Below are 16751 nucleotides of genomic sequence, written 5' to 3'. Positions count from 1 at the left end.
CGGACCTGAACCCAATCGAGATGGTTTAGGGGTGAGCTGGACCGCAGACTGAAGGCAAAAGGGCCAACAAGTGCTAAGCATCTCTCTGGGAACTCCTTCAAGACTGTTGGAAGATCATTTCAGGTGACTACCTCTTGAAGCTCATCAAGAGAAAGCCAAGAATGTGCAAAGCAGTAATCAAAGCAAAAGGTGGCTACTTTGAAGAACCTACAATATGACATATTTTCAGTTGTTTCACACTTTTTTGTTATGTATATAATTCCATATATAATTCCACATGTGTTAATTCATAGTTTTGATGCCTTCAGTGTGAATCCTGAAGAAGTGGAAAAATTAAGTTCAAATGTCTGGACACATATTTAGACCACATTTCACAGGAAGGGCAACTAGCCCCATTTGGAGATCAAACATAAATTTATACAAATCTTCTCGGCACCCCTCAAGGCCTTAAATCTGTCTACAGCTTCGTAAACAAATGCATATCCTTTGCTCCTTACCAAAGTGGTTTCTTTCTAAGCATCCATCTATGTTTATGCCGGAACCAGTCCAGTTATTATGCTTTGAGGATTCAGCCGAATTACTAATATCTGCTCATGCCAACCTCTCATCTGCTGTTTATAGTGCCATTGTGGTTGATAATATTCCTATATACTGCTATATATTTTCCTGTACTATATTATTCCCATCTGTACTCTGCAGGAGAATGTCAAATAGACAATTAATTACGCTAAGGTCAATTGTGCATTACCAGGCCTTACTAAGCATGATAAGAAAAATGTTTAGCCAACATTTTTGACATAAGAATGTAAGTGCATCTATCTTGACTCTCAACATTGTGATGCAGTGTAAACAGGAATCTATCGCCTTTTCCATAGCTGTAAGCAATTTATCAGTAACATACTCAACATTTTGGTGCAACAGGCAGATTTGCTCTGTCAGCTATTCTGATGGGCTCCCTCCTGTGATTTCATAAAAAGCAGATCTGGATAATTACTGAATTTGCATTTAGGTATGCAAGAAATCATGTCCTCTTAGGAACATCAGATACTATTTAAATTGAAGAGTTGTCAAATTAATGTGTAAGTTTGAAAAAGAAAATGATATTTATGAACTGAAATTGATTCACTGTTATAAATAGTCTCATCTTAAGTCATTTTTATTTAAGATGTGTTCAGTGTAGATCTGGAATCTCTGAAGGGCTTTATTTGCAGATAAAAACTTTTATTGTCTGCATTATGCGGTCTTGTGTAACATTATGAAGTTCTAATGCAGGATCTGTTAAAGGATTGGCCTAGGATATAGGTTATCACTCCGCTCAAGAAACTCCTGTTCATTAAATATATATATATATATATATATATATATATATATATATATATATATATATATATATATATATATATATATATATATATATATATATACACACATACTCACTGGCCACTTTATTAGGTACACCTTCCTAGTACCGGGTTGGACTCCCTTTTTCCTTCGGGCATGATAGCATCATGCTGTTGTTGCAGATCTGCACTATTGGATTGAGATCTGGTGACTTTGGAGGCCATTTGAGTAAAGTGAACTCACTGTCATGTTCAAGAAACCAGTCTGAGATGATTTGAGATCTGTGACATCAGAAGATGGGTACACTGTAGTCATAAAGAGATGGACATGGTTAGTAACAATAGGCTGTGGTGTTTAAACGATGCTCAATTGTTACTAAGGGGCCCAAAATGTGCCAAGAAAATATGCCCCACACCATTACACCACCACCACCAGCCTGAACCATTGAGACAACGCAGGATGGATCCATGCTTTCATGTTCTTTACAAATTCTGAATTTGTGACCCTACCATTTGAATTTCACAGCAGAAATTAAGCCCCACAAGACTAGGCAAATGTTTTCCAATCTTCTATTGTCCAATTTTGGTGAGCCTATGTGAATTATAGCCTCCATTTCCTGTCCTTAACTTATAGGAGTGGCACCTGGTGTGATCTTCTACTGCTGTAGCCCATCTGCTTCAGGTTTCGACTTGCTGTGCGTTCAGAGATGTTATTCTGCATACCGTGGTTGTAACGAGTGGTTATTTGAGCTACTGTTGCCTTTCTATCATCTCTAACCAGTCTTCCCATTCTCCTCTGACCTCTGCTATCAACAAGGCATTTTCGTCCACACAACTGCTGCTCACTGAATATTTTATATTTTTTTGACCATTCTCTGTAAACCCTAGAGATCAGCAGTTTTTTAAATATGCAGTATGGCACCAACAACCATTCCACATTCAAAGTCACTTAAATCCCATTTCTTCTCCATTCTGATACTCAGTTTGAAGTTCAGCAAGTCATCTTCACCACATCTAGATGCCTAAATGGCCGGCAGCCTGATCTAGATGCCTGATATGGCCGGCAGCCATATCACCCTGGAGCCCAAGACCGGTTGCCCACTGAAGCTAAGCAGGGCTGAGCCTGGTCAGTACCTGGATGGGAGACCTCCTGAGAAAACTAGGTTGCTGCTGGAAGAGGTGCTAGTGAGGCCAGCAGGGGGTGCTCACCCTGTGGTCTGTTTGGGTCCTAGCGCCCCAGTGTAGTGATGGGGACACTATACTGTCAACAAGCACCATCCTTCGGATGAGACGTTAAACTGAGGTCCTGACTCTCTGTGGTCATTAAAAATCCCAGGATGTCTTTCGAAAAGAGTAGAGGTGTGATCTTGTCATCCTGGCTAAATTTGCCCCTTGGCCTCTGACCATCATGGCTTCATCACTCCCTCTCCTCTCCACCAGTAAGCTGATGTGTGGTGGGCGTTCTGGCGCACTATGGCTGCTGTCGCATCATCCAGGTGGATGCTGCACACTGGTGGTGGATGAGGAGATACCCCCTGACTATGTAAGCACTTTGAGTGTCTAGAAAAGTACTATATAAATGTAAAGAATTATAAATGCATTGAGTTGCTGCCATGTGATTGGCTGATTAGCAATTTGTATTACCAAGCAATTGAACAGTTGTACCTAATAAAGTGACCGGTGAGTGTGTGTGTATATATATATATATATATATATATATATATATATATATATATATATATATATATATTTCAGATTAATGGTGCTTTTCTGAACTTTTTATTCATCAAAAAAACCTGAAAAAAATTATACTCAGCTGTTTTCAACATTATAATAATAACAAATTTTGGAGCAGCAGATCAGAATATTAGAATGATGGCTGACGGATCATGTGACTGGAGTAATGGTGCTAAAAAACAGCTTTGAAATCACATGAATAAATTATATTTTAAATTATTATATTTTAATATTATAAATTATATTTTCAAAATATATTCAAAAATAAAAACTTATTTTAAATAGCTTTTTTTTTAGCAGTTGTTTGGATCAAATAAATGCAAGCTCGGTGAGCAGAAGAGCCTTCTTTAAGAAACTTTAAAAATCTTACCGTTCAAGAACTTGACTGGCAGTGTAGCCTACATAACTGTTTTTCTGTATTCAGTGTTCATTAAAAATAAATACAACACACTAATTTGCAACCTATATTTACTTCTGTAATCTAATGTTGTCTAATCATATATACAGGTTGCTCACAAGAGCAGGAATATGTAAACAGATTTAATTGAATGATTACGTTTTTTTTCTTTCTCACTGTATTTACTACAATTGTGGTTTTGCTTTGCTTTAAGTGTTACACTAAGGTAAAAGTTAATCGAAAAATGTATTTTCTCTAACAAAACGTAGCCTATGTGATGTTTACTAAGCGCTTGCAGTCTGAGCACCATGAGCTCTGACGTCACGTGAGTTTAAAATGAGGCCGCGCGAGAGGCAGAAACATTCGGCTACAGTGTCGGTTACAGAGGATGAGCTGCAGCGCAACGCTCAGACAACACTAACGTACCCTGACAATGCGAACAGTCCATCGAAATTTCTAAAATACACGCCAGGACTCTTCTTCATGTAGGTTGCCATACATTATCTACGAGAAAGTGGAGAGTTTAATTCCAGAGACGAAGACTATGGACGAACAGTAGACAGCGATTTCAGATCAGGGAGAGTAAAACGGACCTGGAGAAGGTAACGTTATGTATTTTGTATTTCGCTTCTTTAGCCTATAGGAGTACACTGTCATCTGCAATAAAATTGTATTAAAAAAAATAAAATAATATATATATATATATATATATACGCTCTGTGTTGCTGAATCATATGTGAGCTGTTCAGTAAACGGGATGAATAGCCTGTATCATGCTGAATTTCTATTGAATATAAAAATCGTATTTACCAAATTTAGCCTAAATGTAGTTTTTTAACATTATTATTCGAATATGATTTTAGTTGATAGTTAAACTGGTCAATAAAGGTACATTTGGACATATGGTTTTATTAATGCCTAGGTTACTCTTATATAGGCTGCCCTATACATACGATATTTACATGTGTTTTCATTCTGTAAGCTCGCTAATAAAAGTAAAGAAAATGTTTTATATGTAGAAAATTAAGTTATTATTTATTTAATTAATAACATTTTTTTAATCATTTGTCATTTTTGATTAGTTTAGGCGACACGATCGATTGTGTGAGCTGTCAGTTTGGCCAGCCTACATCGCTGCAGTCTATATTTATTTATAAGCGTGGTCGATTTTCTTCTATAGCCAAAGTTGATGTATCGTATCCAGTACAGTTCAACAGTCAGTGTCTTCATTCAGTCGAGCTTTTCATGGCTCTAATTATTTTAGCTAGGGAATGCTGTTATAAATAAAACTAAATGCGTTGTCGTATGGGCTATGTCAATGAAATCAAATATGCTAAAATCTAACTAAATCTATCCATATTTAATCTTGCTAACTGAGTCTTTTACCGACGTAATATTATTTAATACATTTGTTAGAATGTTGCGTTATCAAACCCCTCGTAATGTTTTGATGTCTGTGAAACCTTGTCTTGCCACTGTAATTTACAAGGAATGAAACTGTAACGCTCTCATTGTAAAACATTAACAGGTATTCATAAACAAGTTTATGGTGGCTAATGAAGAGTGACAAATAAGTCTGAATAGGCATGTAACTGTGTTTTTATTTCTGTTAAAGGCATATAAATCATTTGAGAGGAGACGACGCACCAGTCGCTCGGGATCGTCTTCTTTCCATTCATTAGTTTTGATTTAAAGTTTTATGGCCACTAGATGGCTCTGTTGAGCAATTTGACAGCCTTATTGAGATGTTCAGAGCCCATGTGCATTACCAAACAGATGCAGTCCTGTAAATAGAGAAATATATCTGGTTTAGATGATATAGCAGTGTCATTTTTTTCTAGCAACAATATCAGGGACAATATTCCTTCATACAGACAAGAACAGCTCTGTATAAAATATAATTGGTTGGCCCTCCAGTGTTTATTATCATACATAAGCTGTATGCTGTTTTGTGAGACATCATTTGTTTCTGATTTGGCAGTGTCTATTTTGTAACTTTATTTTTGAAAATGTATGAGCTTTCCAGGCTGTGAGGCAGTTGCTTTCTCTGGCTGTTAAAAACCAAGTTAAATGTCTCGTTACATGAGCACTGTTGACTTTCTCAATTCTGGTTGCAAACTAAAGTCATAAAGATGACTGACCAGTACCCTTTATGATGCAAAATAAGATCCATATTTCTGTTACTGACATGAAAGTCAGATTTGAGTTTGTTTGTACTCGTCTCTGAAGTGTGCATGATCTGCATTCAATTCAGAATGTAGAAAAACAATATGGGTTTTGTTGCATGTGAAGCAAGCAAATATGTGCACAGTTTTGTCTGACTCTCATTTGTTTCCCAGTCTGTCTGGCATATCTAGGGCTGTGTTTGCCTGCGTGTTAGTTCGTCGACTTGCCTAGACTGCATTACAGCCATCTGTCAAAAAGTCATAAATGTACTTTGCCAATACAGTAATGCAGCTTTTGTTTCCAGTCTTGAGCTTTTAGCCTAATTAAACAGCAGTCTTGTTGAGAAGATATTCATTATTTGGCTGCTATTTATTCTGCCCAATTATTCCTTCAAGACAAACTAGAAAAGCCATTGTTGTGTTTTGCCCCCCCCCCCACTCCCACCCTCATGCATGAATATATATCAATATGAGCATATTGTAAAAATTACACATTAAATTTAAATGCAGCTCAGTCTTGAGGCGAGTTATTTCCGGAACTGCTAATAGGTTTAAAAGGTGAACACCTCTGTTTCTTCCCAATATAACATTTAGTTATTACGTAAATACAGACACTACATTTGACCAGAGAGAATCATGAATAATATAATATTACAACGACAATATCTAAATAAATGATGCACAAGATTTAGAGCAAGAATGAAAATAATGATAATGCTTGATGATGTTGACTGCTTGTAACTATTACCACAAGTTCAATATGACCTTCATGTGTTATGTTTTGAGTCCTGGGACATTGTTGTCAAGCCTAACCTTCTGTGTGACTGAGCATGCATGTGTGTGAGTGAGACAGGAGGCTCAACAATGAGAGACGGAGCGCTGCTTTGTGCGGCACCACTGGCCTGTGAGCTCTGATTCGTCCTGACAGCACTTAATGACAGGGAGGCAGGGGCATTTTTGGTTTAATTTTCTGAGCTGGTTTGCAAAGTGAAGCCTGAACCAAGGGCAAAGGCAAATCTTTTGGATATTTTCCTTGCTCTGCCATCGCCTGTGGAGTTTACGGTCTAGTAAACCCTTTCAGCTGGAAATCCTGATGTTTGCTTCAATCAATAGTCTTAATTAGTGCTGATTAATGAAGGAACAGTGGCTGTGCATTGCTAATAGTTGTTTGCATTCCCAAGGATGATGTGCTTTAACTTAATGCTTTGCCTGGCATTTTAAGTTCTGAATCACATTTAAATTTATGACGTGCCTTTGTGCATTTCTGAAATATTTATGCCTGATGATTTTCAAATTGCAGATGAGATTGTCTTTAATTGGTTAGGTATTGGTGCTGGTGAATTGATGCATATAGGGGTAGTTCAAATTAAGATTTCATTAGTATTCTGTGGCTATACACTGACTCAGCTCAATGCTGAAAATGAGCTGCATCCTTTTGTTTTAGTATTCAGATTTGAAAGGCTTATTTATTTTTATTCAGTCTGGTTTAATGTCATCACAACAACATAAATTTAACATTAGTATCACAAGCTGTTAGCTCATTTTTATACTTTATGTTCGTTTCAGACATTGCATGCAACTTGTTTCATTTAGATGCTAATATAAACAAGGGGATTTAAGAATCATGGCATATCCATTTTGAGTTTTAAAGACTGATGTTTTATGTGTGTATAAAGGTAATCATCAGTGTTTGGCAAATTGCTATAGAAACTGGATAAAATGTCCTTGTTTTATTGTGACCTCATCAAGAGTCTCTCTGCTTGGTTTCCATAATCCATATCCTTTATATGTCTACTGGTTTGCTCAATTTCATGAAAGTTTTGTACCTTAATTATTATGACTGACATAAACAGGGATATGGAGACTTGAATAGATGAAGTGGCTCTTGGATTGTAGATGTATTATACATTAGGATGCTATGTACTGATCATGTAAGACATTGTTTATGGCGCTGTGTTTGTTTGTACATGATGTCATAAATTATATAAAAGAGTTTCTAATGTTTTGCTGCTCTTCAGATTTATACCTATCTTTACAAGGGTGATTGATGGAGCCATATAGGACTTTATATCTGAATATGCAGGCAGTGTTCCATGATCTGTTCCATATTCTGGTTTATTTTTTTAAATTCATTATTTATGGGATAAAAAATGTCCATTTGGTGTTCATTTAATGTTAATTGCTCAAATCTCATCATCACATACATTGGTGTTTTAAACTATTTACACTCTTTGGTAAAAGGCTTTTTAAAATGGCAAGCCTCATATAAAATTAATTGAAAATAAAAAGGCTCATATAATATTTCCTTTAACCATTTGAAGTTGAACATAATCTGAAGATGAAGTCTTTTTACTTATATTAGCATAAAATACAACTTTCAGGCCCTGTTTTACCTTATTTGTGAAAAATGCACAAAAAAAACTGAGATGGTAAGAATATGTATGTAGGTTTATTATTAAACAGACTGTCTTTGTAAATCATAAAATGATGGATTAAAAACAGCAGCCAATTTGTTGGGGGGGGGGGGGGTGTTGGACTGGTTGAAATTCAGAGGAACGAAATCATCTCTATTCTGCTTTAACGTGGTATTCAGTATTTCATGTATGTATGTGTTCAGTATCTGATTTGATGTAAACAGCCATTAATAGGCCAAACATTGTAATAGAGGAAGCCTATAACTATCTTACAATGCACATATTAACATGTCTTCTGCAGTAATGCTGGATGCTATGCAATGACACTGAAGACAGTGAGTGCTCAGTAGAGGAAACCTTCAATGGCATAGTAAGACCTGACCTTTATTCTGCAAATCAAGCTGATTTCTTAATGAGCTGCCCAATAGATGCTATTTTATCCAAGGCGTATTGAACATTATACACTGAACAAATACCCTGGGGTCATGGTAGAAGCATTAAGAAATGTTAATGAAAAATATAAAGCCATTAGTTGAGCCTTCTTGGGTCAGCTTTTGCTCTATAATTGAAAACCTTGATGTATGTTTCTCATTTCCTCTGATGGCATATACAGAAGCTTTCAAGATCAAGGACAGCCACAAGTTTTTTGTTTTGTTTTTTCGATAGCTTGTATCTTTCCTCATCCTTGTCTCCTGACCGTAGTATATTTTCGCTGTGTTCTGCAATGTTGCATGTCATTGCCTGTCTCAAAGCAAATTATGTTCTTTCAATTAAGATCTTTGTGTCAGTACTTGGTCTCAGTCTCAGAGATGTTTTTCTCCACGTTAACCCAGAGGTTAGTGTTTACATTTCCACTGGGAGGAAAACTCTAATCTAATTTGAAAGAGGCATGACAAACATGTCTTTAATTACAGAAAAGTATAGAGATGGAGTGCTTGTTAGGCTTTTATAAGGTGTTATATGAATGTACAAAAAAGTTCACAGATTAATCGTACACAGTAAGACCAAAAAAGCCTTTTTAGTAATGTCTGGAGCAGATTGTTTAAATGGATTGGCTTGCATGAAACATGGAAAAAAATGTCTTTAGGGAACAGAACAGCCCGTATTTGCCGTGTTGACTACTCATTAATAATAATAATTTACCAAAAAAAAATGTTGCTGCATTTGTCCAGCAGAAAACTTGAAAGAGGAAGATCGTTTAGACAGCTCTCAGGGGATTGTTTCTTTGCAAAGACATTAAGTCGGGGATAGAAGGGCAAACTAGCTTCTAAATGATCAAATACTTTATGATTTATAAATAAATGTAACCAGGCAAGACATGAAAAAGATTTTCTTTTGAGGATGTTCCAACCCTATAAGTCTAGAGTCAGGTGAACGTCGTTTTAAAATCTAAGATTTTACAAAATGTAAATACAAAATGCCAGTCAAGTTTAAAGTCAGCAAAACTTTTGTTTAAGAATAATGAATTTATTATTTTATTCAACAAGCATGCATTAAAGGGACCGCAAAGGCAACTGTAGCGTTCCAAAGATTTCTAAATAAATGCTGTTCTTTTGAATTTTGTATTCATCAAAGAACCTTAAAAAAAAGTATCATGGTTTGCATAAAAATATTAAGCAGCGTGACTATTTTTAACATTTACAGTAAGTTTCTTGAAAACCAAATCATCATATTAGAATGATTTCTGAAGGATCATGTGACCCTGAAGTGTGGAGTTATGGCTGCTGAAAATTCAGCTTTGCCATGACAGGAATATTTCACAATATTATAAGTTTTACAGTAGTTTTTTTTTTTTTTAATAAATGGATCCTTGGAAAGATTTTTTTCTTAAAATCTTACCAGCGGAATCTTTTGAACTGTAGTGTATTTGTTTGGTTTTAACAGGCAGCCCTCCCTGAAAAGTTCCAGTGCTTCTACGTCCAGCCAATCCCAGGTCCTCCACTGTCTAGAGAAAATGACAATACTTACGATATGATGAACGATAAAGATTTCACCAGCTAGTAAGGAGTGAAACAATCTTTCATATCTAACTGCGCTCTTCAGTACAGATGGCGAATGATAAGTCACACAATTGTAAGTTCAGAGGCAACAAGAATAGAATCAAATAAAGATTGGCTCTGAGCATCTTTAAGGAAAGCTAATTAACAAGCACTGATGTGGAGCTCGTCTCTCAGATGCCAACTCCACACCTCTTAGCTGCTGCGGCTCTGCTGAGTCCTGAATAATGCACTCATCAGGTCTTTTCCCAGCGGTTGTAATGACAAGCAGCTCTCCCTTGAGAATCCACTGACTTTTTACAAATACTGCTGATGGTCCTGCTTACATCTGCCACTTATCTCAATCAGAGCAGTATTACCATAAAGACCAGCTCTCAGAGCCACACAGCCTTCCTGACCTGATGTCATCACGCCGCAGGACGCTTCTTATAAGGAATCGTCGTGAGCGCAGGAACTAAAACGGCTCTGTTTTGTAATTGAAGTGGGGAAGGGTCATCGTTTTTAATGCCGCCTATAAATCTTTCCTTATATTGAAAAGTTACATTAATGCAAAATTGAGTAGCTCACAGAAACCAGGCCATCTGCTTTGTTGGCTCCACTGGAGCTTTGGAGTTATTGCATTATTTTGGATCTGGATTGAGTTGGTTATTCATTAACATTACAGGCTTTCAGTTACGGCACCCATTATGAGCACTATAGCCCAAGGACTTCATCCAGCCTTTACTGTAAACCAAGAGTGCCCCTGAATTGTATATTATGGGAGTCATAATTTACCATTGCAATCCCAGAGAGTGTGTCCCCCATTAACTTTATGCTTTTTTGCTTCAAGCTATTCCTGTCCCAGCACTCACAATAGAGAGACCTAAACAAGCTCAGTGTTCCATGGATCCGTCCTGTATTGTGAGACATCTTAATGGATGTACTGAGGGGGATGCCCAGTCTGTTCTGCTCTGTACTTTGTGTCCTGCGCATTCTAGTTGGTTTCCCTTTAGTCCTCCATTGACTATAGCTCTCAGTTACTTTTTTGAGTGGTTTGTGTACAGCCGTTCTTACTGATGGGTAAGCCTCGTGACTGTGTCTGAACTTATCATAATGTTTTGTTGAGTTTTTTTACCCAGTGTGCTCTCTGCTCATGTATGGACAGCGTGATTGGTAAATTACTATTCTCCGCACAGGCTCCGGGAGTCGTTAGAGTTGAACCTGCAGACGTCTCCATCACTCAGGAGAGAGGACATTAGCCATTCTGCGTGAGCGGCTTCGCTCCACACCCTGCAGGAAACCTCTTTCTTTATTCTGCTAATATTTTCTCTGTGAAGTGGTAAAAGACTGCACATTGGCTGTTCATTTGACTGGAGTTCTCAAGCAGCGGGACGAGCGTTGGGTTTAATTTCCTCGTCTAAACCCCGCTGGGGCCCTGGGGCGGCATCACCTGGGTGGAAATTGCTTTTGGTGTTTCCTTCTGTCCTGTCCTAGGCCAAACAACTGTGCTCAGGGACATCTCAATTGAACTTGTAACGTAGAACAGCTCAGTGTGTTTGATGACATCCAAAGGACTGAGCAAAAAGGAAAACAGTTCTCCATTATCTCTAGAACTGGTGGTGCAACTCTCTTTCTTGAACTTTTAATGAAACACGAGCTTGTTACAAAGGACTGGTGCTAGCTTTGAATATTTCACATACATTATAATGAGCGTTTCATACACAACGAATGTGCATTTGCAGCCAATTACATCATCATTAATGAAAATCTAACAAGTGTACTTACACAGCCGGGAAAGTACTTTACATTCTTTTTCACATGGAAAAAGTCCCCATGTAAAAGCCTGCACAGGATATTTATGACTTCATATTTTGATATGCCAGAGGCAGTTGATTCTGAGAAATGACCTACTGTGACCTTTAATGGTACGTAATGCTATGGGCATTTTCGCAGCTTTGTTATTCTTTCCTGCATTGCAATATGTGTATGTACTGTATGCGTGCAAGTTGACATATCCATTCCCATACCAATTTCCAGAACATATGACAGGGGCATACAAGACCACCTTAAAGGGATAGTCCACCCAAAAACAAACATTCTGTCATCATTTTCTCACTTTTGTGTCATTCCAAACCCCTATAGCATCTCAAATGTTTCTGTCAATAAAATAAGTCATTGCAGTCCAAAACAACACTGGACCCACTGACTTTAATTGTATGGAAAACAGAAGAAAGAAAGTTAAATAGGTTTGGCATAACAAGAGTGATGATTTTTGAGTGAACTTTCCCTTAACCAGCAAAACATTAGTGTGATCCAATTCCTTAAAAAAAAAATTAGGTTTAAAGAAATGTCATTCTCTTACGTTTTAGGGAACATTTAGTTCAGAGCCACATTATTATGCATGACTCCACAGAGTCCAGATGCTTTTTTATTGCAGCTTTGTATTGTACTCAAATCCGTGTCTCCCGAGTCAGCGGTCATCAGAAGCACGGTGGGATATTAGATTAGCTTCAATCATGCTGAACAGTCCTGTTTGAATGTCATTTATTCTTTGCTCTGTCTTTAACTCTAAACCCAGAGGTACTGTAGGATGCCCCCAGCCCCCACCAGTGGGTGTCATGGGCTGTGATGGATCTGTAGTGTTATTGGATGCACCATGTGCCACTATGTAAAGCTCCTTTGCTTATTCAGCAGCAGGGTCTTTAGCCTGCAATCAATGGCAGCTATAGGCAGGGCTGTGAACATAGAGCTGTTAAAACCACACCTGGGACTTGGAAATGCAGAAGAGCTGCCCTATCAACAACACCTGCCAGTCATATATGAATAATTCAGCGATCTCTGACCAGGCCACTTTTACTCCTATCACAGTCTCGCTTATGAGAACGGAGGTGGTGATGAGAGCTACTACTTCTGGTAACCGTGGACTGTCCCATCAACTGAGTTAGTGAAGGAGAACAGATAGAGTGAAAGAGTTACCGGTAAGTTATTTAAAGAGAGAACGTGCATGTGAAAACTTTTTTGGGACTTGTCTTTTAAGTGCCACCTCATGGGTCCAGTGTTCAGATATTACGGTAGGATTTAATCATTAGCTTTTAAATATTTAACACTTCTGCTTTTGCTTCTATTGCAAATTACGTCTAGTCAAGACACACTTACCTTGAGTTAATAACTGCACTTTACCTTGAAACATCCTTTGTGAGTTTTTGGCTTTAAAAAAATGTGATTTAATTCGCATGAAGACGCAGGGTGGCTTACCTTGGGCAGAGCAGATTTAATTATTAATTTTGAACAATATTGTAAATTAATTTTAGAGAGCAATGTCAGAAAGTGCTATCAGGTTCATGTAATTAGTGGTGTTGGAATTCACACAGTTGGGCTTTAATTGGCAGTGATTGTGAGGAGCAGGGGCTGCATGGGTTGTTTAATTGGAGCCTGAGTGATGGTGGTAATGGCTCATTTGTTTGCCTGTGTGTGGTGAGGGACCCCTCGTAATGACCTGTGCGGAGGAAGCCGCGGCGTTCGAAGAGGTGCGAGATTAATCGCACTACCTCGCTTTGCGCAAGACTGCAATAATGCTCATCAGATGATTCTTCTAAGATGTTCCTTTCTATAGACTGCATTTGTTCCTAATGAATTCTCACACTTTCCATGTCACTCAGCCAAGTTCTGAGAAGCATTTGTGTTAATGCATACATGGATGTACATGTGTGAGTGTGAGTGTGAGTGTGAGTGTGTGCCTGTGTGGTGTACTCTCCTCTGACTAGATGTTTTTGTATGACAGTCTAATATTGGCAGAGGTGTGCTCAAGGACAGTTTTGGGGACCATCACATTTAAAAATGAACAAAATATTGTGTTAATCTAATGTTGCATTTTTACTTTTAATAATGCACTGAGGTACTTTTGCTACTTTTTTCTCATTGTCAAGTGATTGAGTCTTTTTTTTTTTTTTTTTGGTAGATTTAATTGGGGTGCATTTTACATGAAAATACTATTGCAGTTATTCCACTTAAATTAAATATGCAAATGTTTTTCTTTGTAATTCTTTCTGAAAGTTACTTGCAATCTCAGTGAAAATTGTTTTGACACCATTTTTTTCAATGTAGAGTATAGTTGCTATGCTTCATTTGCAAGTATTTTTTTTATATTGGTAATAATAAATGAATGTATTGCTATGGACAAGAATATCTAAGTCATAGTTTAAATAAAGTAACTTATGATCTATAGTTTTCAAATGTTTTGATGGCCCTCATTAGCGATTGCTGATTTGTATATACAGTGTGAGATAAGAAACACGATAATATTCCTATACCTCAGTGGAGCCACATTTAAATATATTATCTACTGAAGTTACCCACTATAAATTATGTTAGATAATATTTACCAATACTCCTTAAAATACTAAATTTACTATATAGAATTTTTTTATTGTGCACAACCAACAGAAAACACATTTCTTGATTGTTATAATTATGTTACTGCTACTTTTTTATGATTTCAAGTAATACATTCGAAGCTTTAAAAACAAATTTCTGAGGGAACCGAAAGCTGCACTCACTAGTAAGCACATATGTACCACACTCCATCATATCCATCATGGATTATGTAACGTCTGTTACTTGTACAATGATACCCCCCCCCCCCACCCCATGTTCCTCAAGGACATAAGGATGACTTTGCGATGAATTGAGCATGTATATTTAATAATGTGGGTACAGTAGATGGAGCGAATATGTCACCTCTCTAAGGCCAGGTCACATCAACCTTATTCTTAGTCTTTTAAGTACTCCAATCATGCTGCCATATTTCACGCACTCAAGTCACGATCATAGGTTTTTACTTCCCTGTAGATGGTGCAGCAGCAACAGCTCAGGTTAATAAACCATTAGCTCACAGCTTTGACCTTGACAAAGTCAAAGATTAGGGGAGATTCAACCTAGCATTCTATTTTTACACAGTGGATTGTTTAGTCAAATTCATGATGTGTCCAGAAATCATAGCGCTTACGTCAAATGTTGAAGTTCGGCCTCCACGCTGAGGGACACCATAGATCGCCGCCCTCATTTGTTATTTCTACTGGACATTTAAATTTAGACCGAATGAATTTATCTGCCCTGCAAGGACAAAGCGAAGATGGACAGCTTCTCTTAAATCAAGTTTGAAGCAAATGTGCCAAGGCTGATCTGGGTGTGTATTTGGTGTTCAAAGCTCATTAATAATGATTCACCGAATGTAGGAGAGAGTCACCCGTAACATGGTTTCGGGAAGCCGAATAATGCTTTTTCTTTTTTTCTCTTGTCGACTTCACACACCACTTATTTGAAGACATTTGGGACGGGCTCCCGATCCATGCCGAGCCTTGCACCTCCTCGGATGCTGACACCAAATAAATGAAGACGCAGAATGGACTTGGATGTTCAGAGTTGGATAGGCGACGGCTGAGGTGTGAAACCACTGAGCTGTAAAATTGCCCTGGCAGCCATGCTGTTGTTTCAGCATTTCATGGCGAGCCGCTCAGCCTGCTTCCCTACCTATCTGTATCTTTCCTTTTCACCTTTTTCTCTCCACCCATCTCTATACCTTGCCCTACTGCGCTCATGCTGACTTAAGCCCTGGCCCGAGAGTCTGCCGGAACTATAAAGCAACAACCGATCGCTTTGTTTTGTATGCACCGCTTCAAGGCACTACATCCAGACCCTAAGAGCTGTAATATTCCATCATTTATGTCTCAAGGCTACACTTGAATGTGCAAAGGTGTTTCGTATAAAAACATAGCACCGCCTCCCTCGCCAACACGCTGCTAATTTGTTCTAATTCGCCAGATGACATGCACCAGATGCATACGATCCTATTATTATGTGAGAAGTCACAGGGGAAGTAATTGACTTTGCTGTGGCGAGCTTGTTTGGAACCTGCTGGGGATTGGTGAGAAGACAAGGGACCCCTGCCGTTGCCCTCTGACTGGGGCAGTGGGATGCCGTGTCAAGGCTTGAGTGGGTGTGAAGCTTGTGACCGTATGAAGACTGGTCAGTAGCTTATGTGTTATTCATTTTCATAGAATATTCAAACAAACAAATGCATTTGATTGCAGAGAGGCTGTGATATGTCCTTATTGACTTTTTGTTCTGCTTAATTAAGCTTTTTTTCCAGTTTCTTTAAGGCTCATGCAGACATTATGAATCATAACTGTGGAGCAGCACAGAGTTCAGGAAGAAGGGTTTCAGTCACTTGCTCAAAATATATCCAATTAAGACTGTAAGACTTTGTGTGTTTGACATAAGATGGGGCGTACCATACTGAAATAGCAAATGAGCACAAGGTACATTAACAGGTAGAGAGCTGTTAAATATATCCCTCATTAGTGTTGATCTTGTCTGTTTTCTTTTTTCTTTTTTGCCTTCAACTTTGTGGTTTCTTCATTAATACTTAAGTAATGATTGTAATCTTTGCTTTCTTTGTATTAAAGCTCCAGAAAGTTGTTGGTCAGTTAGTGCAGTATATTCTTAGTATATTCAGTATATTTTTAGCCGTATACATAATTTTTAGTGTATATATATATATATATATATATATATATATATATATATAGATATATATATATATATATATATATATATATATAGATATATATACGTACACACACACACACACACACACACACACACATATATATATAAAAGTGCTGTCAAACGAATAATTGTGATTAATCGCATCCAAAATAAAC

General features: G+C 37.7%; 1 protein-coding gene across 4 annotated transcripts in view; it reads left to right on the top strand.

The window, feature by feature from the left end:
- The first annotated feature begins 3880 nt into the window (after positions 1 to 3880).
- Positions 3881 to 16751, top strand: part of megf11 (multiple EGF-like-domains 11) — a 102342-nt gene continuing 89471 nt past the window's right edge. For 3 of the 4 annotated variants that reach the window (XM_026287460.1, XM_026287458.1, XM_026287459.1), the window contains exon 1: positions 3881 to 4076. The gene's annotated coding sequence lies outside the window, so the exon portion shown is untranslated. The remainder of the gene's footprint in view (positions 4077 to 16751) is intronic. The other variant, XM_026287457.1, reaches the window with a different exon arrangement.

The sequence above is a fragment of the Carassius auratus genome, chromosome 18, assembly GCF_003368295.1.
Source record: "Carassius auratus strain Wakin chromosome 18, ASM336829v1, whole genome shotgun sequence".
NCBI lineage: Eukaryota > Metazoa > Chordata > Actinopteri > Cypriniformes > Cyprinidae > Carassius > Carassius auratus.
This window is presented reverse-complemented; position numbering and strand designations above follow the sequence as displayed.